We start from the raw sequence: 7,782 nt of genomic DNA on the forward strand, positions 1-7,782 counted from the left end.
ACTACAATATATATCTTGTTATGGGGCTATGACATAAAGTGGTGGATCTGTGACATGGGATGGGTAAGACTGAGTTGCTTCATTCACCTGATGATACTGTTCATCATCTGAACTTGATTAAAACTCTATACTTTCTTCTGAGTCAGATGAAAAACTCATGTTACTGTCACCATATCTAGTTGGTTCATCTGTTGATATTTCTCATTATATTTGAAGATTAGTATTACGTACAATCACCAATTTCATAATATCCAAGACCAACAGAACTGGATTCACCTAGATCAACAACACTGTAATGAGAAATACGAATTTTAGTGAACATGTATAATTCATATTAAAATCTTAACATTCAAACATTATTGTTTTGTTGTGGGAATTGAATATGTACAGTTAATATTACACTGTTACAGTAGTTTAGTTTCACAAATCCAATGTTAATGCATGCATCATTTAAACATGGGTAAACATGGGTAATGCAAACATGATACACAATGAATGCATGTAAATGACAAGTAATTGATACACAATAATATACTCAATCATACAAAGTACATGTGATACAACATACACTTCATAAATGTATGTGATGATATGGTGTACATTGTGCATATATTGTGTATGGTGTGTTGGATAACCCATACAGAGTGAATGTTCTGTTCAAACACGTACATTGAATATTCTGTCTGTAAATACTGAATGATTTCACCAGCATTAAAACATTTACAGACTGTACAGTCAGACTGATTAAAACATTAACATATCGTTCAAAAATCATCTTCATGGTAAAACTTGTGTACATTTTAATCTTGCTAAGATTAATGTGAAATTTTTCAGAATTTCTTTTTCCAGGACTTAAGTTACTTAAGTTATGATTTTACTTATATATGAAGTAGTCTGAAAATTTAGCAGTAACCTAAAGACCTTTTTGGACTAGATCTACAAATACTCAAGAAATTCACAACTTTATCATAATACCATAGCAGTCCCTGTTTGGGCTTATATGTATCACTGGAGTTAACATTTCCAAGACTGACAATTACAAGGTTATGGCTGTTAAAATAAAATTCCACAAATTAGGTTGCTTTGAAAGTTATATATACATATATATTGAAAAACAAAAATACCTACTCTAATTTTAAAACTGGTGCAAAAGGAAACTTGTTTTTGACCTTGTATATCTTTTCACATTTATTGAAATACTTGCTTACAATTTAATTACCAGTCATACATATATAGTGTTGGGCGGTTAATCATATAGTCAGTTTATACTTGGGCAAACGAGATAAAGTCGAGACTCCGTTTATTTCATACTCACCTATAATATTTGGGTGTCCAATTTGTGTTCCACACCTCGACACGATATTGCCTCTTGGTCGTAAACTTTGTCTTCTAAAACCACTTTACTGTAAACCAATCATTCCCCAACATATCCAAATCACGGCGTTGGTATCCGATGTATAGATATTAACTCTTTACATAAATCATAAATCAAAAGAGAACAAAATGTCTGATTTTTCTGTCAAGTATTCGCCTTCACGTATCGGAGTCACGTTTTTGTCACGAAGAAATAGCCGAGGTTGCTCCGTATGATGATGGCTGATGAAGCTGACTATGATGGGATATAAAATTATGAACTTATTTTTTTTAACCAATTACTACATTGAAAAAGCCGGCATATTTCGATTTCATGCGTTAGAACCAAATTTTCTGTAAAAAGAAAAAAAAAAAAAAAAAAAAACCGTTTCTGTAAATTTTGGTTCCAAATTTGGCACCGTAAAACGCTTTGGATAACCAGTCTAGAATTTGGGCGCAAATTTCGATTGGAGTGTCATTGAAATTGTAAAATATAAAATATCCCAGGATTTTAAGATGACCACTGAACCAGAAATATCACTGGTTATATGGGTGAATGATCGTCCCATTCAGGGAGGCATAATCTGTATGGCTGATGCACACTCGCCACGAAAAGAAATGAAGGAATATCGCACGGGAGAGAAAGTGATGGCGGTTTGTCGTGGATTCAAGGGATACCATGAGTGTATTATTGCGAAAATAGCAGGTAAGTCATTACTCAGTCCAATTGTAGCAAAATTATTTGCACGGCCGCCAAGTACCTTAGCTGCGAAAGACTTCGCGTGATGTAAATTTACGGAAAGCTATTACGAAATATATCCTATATGGAACAATTTCTTTTTTTTTTATGCTGTTTGAAGACTGATAAATTAAACGTCAAAACTTGTAAGGATATTGAATGGTATGTGTTATGTTTTAAGCTTTGTTTACATAATTGGTAATATTTTTTACTCATCCTAATGCACAATGACCAGTCATCTCGTGTCTGTCTTTCAAAAAAGTTGGTACATGCCGGCCTTGCGAATATACATTTCCAAATTGTAAATTTCACTTTGAATTTTATTCACCCTTGATATTATTAATGATCCGACTGGTATTTGTATTTTTTACATTTTCGTTATTATTTTCCAGACAGTGCGCTATTTGTTGCAATAAGTTATATTTGTTTTAATTAATTTTAGACTGTGACTCGGAAGTATAACGGTAGATCTCTTTTCCAATTAATCTTCAATTCAGATTATGGCTTGTTTCTGTCTATCCAATTTATATTCAGCCATTTCAGTAACATTTAATAGTAACTTATTGTATAATTAATAAGAATGTACAGTTGTAAACTGTTGGAAATGATTATCAATTTTCCTCACCAAAAATACTTGTTTAGTTTGTGTCCTTTAATTTCAGAAAAAAAGTGGCAAGGCACAGTTATGTAAACAACTTGATGGCGACAGCTTCATTGAAATTCTTCGATCTTTTAATTTGAATTAAGCAAGCGAGAGGTAATACCACATTTGTTTCAAATTCAAATGTCTAGAACATTAGCTGTAACCTGGAGTTGTGTATGTAGATAAGTAAATATATCAGAAAATTAGTGCATAATGAATCATCATGGTGAAAATTTGGATTAATTTTTTTTTCACACCCAGCATGAGGCAGAAATATGTCAAATTTTGGATTTTAACAAAGTTGCTAAATAAATATTCAGAATGCTGTGCAGCTCTGGTGAATATATTGGCAAGACACTAACTGGGGCAAGAGCCAATAATAAGTACACACAAGGCAACCTCTCCAAGACCAGTCCAGAATTCAAATAATTTATGGTATATTTTAAATTATTAACCATGCGTTTTAAACTTTGTTAACCTATGACAAAATATATGCCAAATTGTAACAAAATTTTTTTATGAACTAAGGCTGGAACATTATTATGAAATTTAAACGTACACACAACTACTACTTGAAACATTATAGTGTAGACAGGCAATATTCAAATGGACAATGTAAATCTACTTTCAGTTTAAATGGTATAATCACAACTGCATGTATATGGTAGCCAGTTTGTGTGTGCGTGATTCAGATGTTTAGTAACGTAGCTTTAACAAATGTTTAGTCACATCGCTACGATGTCTGCAGTGTGGCAATTTATAGTGATGTCTAGCACTGGGATATCATGCCACAGACATGTAGCATAATGTCTCCCACCCATTCACATTATCTTGACACCAGGTTGACCAGTCCTAACACTAACCTCTTAACCGTTTACCTTATAGAGCATAATTACAAAGTGCAGCATGTTATAAATAGAGCACCTGTTACCTATTCGACTCCATACGCATAGGCCTGCCTGTTAACTGTTAAGCAATGTAGTGTATTTTATGTTAAACAGCAGTTGTAACCATTTCACATTTTTGGTACACATCTATTATGTGTGGAAAATTTTAAGATTAAAAGTCTGATTGTTATAGCTGCGTAATTATTTTTCACTGAAGAATTTTTTACGTGCTTTAAAATCTTGAGAGGACTCATTCACTGTCATGTCAGTGAGGCCGCGTGACCAATCGTAGCTGCCATTTCTCATACTTGAAATTTACAATTTGTCGTCTGCATCTACATCACTAAGTCATCTGAATTTGATAATTTATGAAAACTAATTGCTGCCTGCATCAATATCAGAGCCTTTACCTAAGTTATTGAATCTTTCGTAGTTCTGATTCTAATCGTGAAAACTTCGTAAGTACTGAATGAAATCCGCGACCTCCATTTTGGAGAGTGGAGATTATGGCCCAGTTACTTTAAATAGCAGATATCGACCAGGGCATAAACAGTGACCACGTGATCTGATGTAATTGTCATTCACAGAAATGAATGTAGTATCTAAATGGGGGTTTTCCCCGAAGGTGGCGCTATGAAAACCGGCTTAAAATGGCTGTTTACAGCAGGTGTCAAAAGGCGCTTCCACGTGAATGGAGTAGAGGCGTCAAAAGACGCTTGCATGAGGTAAAGGGTTAATGCTGAGCACCAGGCGAGGCAGCTAATAGTACCATTTTTTTAATAAGTCTTAGGTATGACTCAGTTAAGGGTTCAAATCTGTGACCTCTCACACCCTTAGCAGACGCTCTAACCACTTAGACTTAGGCCACAGGAGCAGTTAGGTAGCCAGTTTAATTTGTGATGGAAACCACAGGTTTTTAAGCCTATCAAGTTAGTCATCAAGCCAAGTGCCTCATTACAATTACCAACCTCAGGGATTGTAAAAGTACTGTAATTGCATGAAATGTTTCAGGCATAACTCTCATTCTCTCACTCCCCTCTCTCTCTGTCTCCCTCTCTCTCTCTCTTTCTCTCTCTATATATATGGGATTGAAATAAATTTGAAATCTTGCTTGATTCTATTCATTAATATACAGTGATCTGTATTTCAGAAATCATGAAGGAGAAGTATAACATTGGGGAGGTGATGGTGAGACAGAAGCTTTGCGATTTGGTTAAACCTTCAAGAGTACCATCACTTCCACAGACTCCAGTGGTGACAACAGAAAAATAAGAAATGTGGTGAATGAACTATGAAACAACACATGTAAAAAGAAATATTTTAAATTTTTTTAATTAAAATTGAGATAGAAATTAACGTGAATTTCTGTTATTTTGTTGTTAAGATTGCTTCAGAATAAATTCAAACTATAACTAGAGTAAGAGAACATATTTTTAGAAACTCGGATGATGTTAAGGAGCCAGTAATCTGGATTTTATGACACACCAGTAGAAGTGTAGCGACATTTATGACAACTTAAGCCATGTTGTCTACTGAATACTAGTGCACAACCGATTAAGCTACCAGTGACAAGTATAGTTTTTAATTTTTGTTTCCTTGTTTAAAAGTTACTAAACATCACAGTCAATACAAGGAGTTGGTTGGGGTAATTTGGATCATGTTCTTCTTGAAATTATCATCAAATAAAAGTTGCATCACTGTTAAAAATCTCGTTTTCATAAAATATTTCAACAATTTTCAGCTAAATTTTAGTGTTGTCCAGGGTTTTCCAGCCTACCCTGGATAAAGACTGGAATATAAGTCCAAATGCTCCAGCATTTTCCATGCTAGAATTGTCCAGGGTTTTCCATCGTTTTCCATGCTAGAATTGTCCAGGGTTTTCCAGCCTACCCTGGACAGAGGCTGGAATATTAGTCCAAATACTCCAGCGTTTTCCATGCTAGAATTTTCCATCGTTTTCCATGCTAGAATTGTCCAGGGTTTTCCAGCCTACCCTGGACATAGGCTGGAATATTAGTCCAAATACTCCAGCGTTTTCCATGCTAGAATTTTCCATCGTTTTCCATGCTAGAATTGTCCAGGGTTTTCCAGCCTACCCTGGACATAGGCTGGAATATTGGTCCAAATACTCCAGCATTTTCCATGCTAGAATTGTCCAGCGTTTTCCATGCTAGAATTGTCCAGGGTTTTCCAGCCTACCCTGGACATAGCCTGGAATAATAGTCCAAATACTCCAGCGTTTTCCATGCTAGAATTGTCCAGCGTTTTCCATGCAAGAATTGTTCAGGGTTTTCCAGCCTACCCTGGACAGAGGCTGGAATATTAGTCCAAATACTCCAGCGTTTTCCATGCTAGAATTTTCCAGCGTTTTCCATCGTTTTTCATGGAATTTGATGGACATTCTACAGCCGGGCGTAAAGACAAGGCATGTATAACATTTCAGCAAAATCAAGTGATTCAAAGAGGACATTGATACTGCTAAGAGGTCAGACTGACCTAGTGCCGGACTGGACAGAACTGGAACAGCTTGTTGATAGCAAATGAGTTATTTCGAAATATGAGATGATTCAATGAAACCCAGGAATCACATGCTAGTGACTGCATTTTAACAGTTGCATTGTTAGCTTTATATATCTTTCTGTATAAGCGATTTTAGAATGCAGAATCTTATATATGATATTGACCTTAAAAGAGAATTCAGATTCTTCATTTATTTTATTTAGTATCATTCATTGGAACTACAGTGCTATAACATTTATTCAATGACTTGAACATATTATATTTTTGGATTTACCATGAAACCTTCATGGACATTTTGGATTTATATTTAACTTGAATTCAATTAAAGGATATTTTGACTTTAAAACAGTGATTATTCTTTGGTGCTAGTACGTAAGGACATTACAGTTTCCATTCAGAATACGTTTAGAATGTATCAGGAGCACTTGGAATTTAGGGAACATTCTGGAATTTTAGGACATCATTAACCATTAAGTCATTTTTAATTCTTTCACTTTGCATTTTAGGGAAATAAATATTTATTTTTCAATTATACAAAACTTGATGGTTGTAACTCTTGTTACATAGCTTAAGCCCCTAGGTCATAATAATACATATATATTTCTCTGTGTGTGTGTGTGTTATGTATATCTATATTTTTTGTAACTTCTGGTACATGATTTGATTTAATTTTCATAATTTTTATTTATGCTTGTAAACTGTATAGAATATCTTTTGTTATAAATTGTGTACTTGATTTGGCTCTGTTAAAAACACATATTACAAGTATCTATAAATAGATGTTTACATACTTGCTGACAATTAGTAATAATAATCTTAATAATAAGACTTGAAGTGGTGCCTATGGCATAGTTTCTCAGCACATGATGGGATATGGACGTTTCAAGAAGAATTTTCTGTGAATTCCCATTGGTTGTGTGAAGTCATGTGAATATACTTAGTTCATCGTAAATCAAGAGTTTGTTGCCACATGGGGTCTATTGCAAACTACAGGCGTAATATACAGTGTATATAAGGAGAAAATTAAGCATTCAGTTTCATTCCGATTTTGGAGTCATTCACACTTAATGTGTTCCTTAAGTAAGTGTGCAGATGTGTTTTATGTTGTACATAGATGTTTTGTCATGAAAAACATTTATTTAGACTATTCAGTGGTGAAAGAGTGCTCATTATTTGGACCATAATCTTACTCTGGAACTGTTATCAATTATTCAAAGGAATTCTGGACAATGCCATCTTGACAACATAATGGTTCATGGAGGACCAGTACATTTCCAGTATTGAAAATTATAAGGGGCTTTTCATTCTGGTAGGACTTTCATAGACCTTTATAAGGACTAATTTGGATTCACTTCATAATACTGTAAGTTCCTCTCACACTTTTCATTTATAACTTTGATAATTAAATTGTTTGCTAAGTTTCACGAAACTTGTTGGTTTTGCTTCTTTTCTGTTACTAAAGTTTGTGACCATAGAGTCATAACAGTGTGTGTGTATAAGTACACATATATACTGTTATGAGTCTATGTTCTTGAAATAAGTAACAGAAATAGACAGCAAACTTTGTAAAATTTAACAAATAATTTTTTTCCCTAAAATACAAAGTGAAAATGAGAAAAAAGAACTTACAGTATTGCGAA

General features: G+C 34.1%; 1 long non-coding RNA gene across 1 annotated transcript; it reads left to right on the forward strand.

Annotated features, from left to right (window-relative positions):
• The first annotated feature begins 1,343 nt into the window (after window positions 1-1,343).
• LOC149781693 (uncharacterized) lies at window positions 1,344-5,504 on the forward strand. Its single transcript, XR_016414520.1, has 3 exons — window positions 1,344-2,059; window positions 2,755-2,849; window positions 4,773-5,504. It is a non-coding gene; the product is annotated as an uncharacterized LOC149781693 (long non-coding RNA).
• The last annotated feature ends 2,278 nt before the right edge of the window (window positions 5,505-7,782 follow it).

This window comes from Sinohyriopsis cumingii, chromosome 15 (genome assembly GCF_028554795.1).
Source record: "Sinohyriopsis cumingii isolate HCF-2022 chromosome 15, ASM2855479v2, whole genome shotgun sequence".
NCBI lineage: Eukaryota > Metazoa > Mollusca > Bivalvia > Unionida > Unionidae > Sinohyriopsis > Sinohyriopsis cumingii.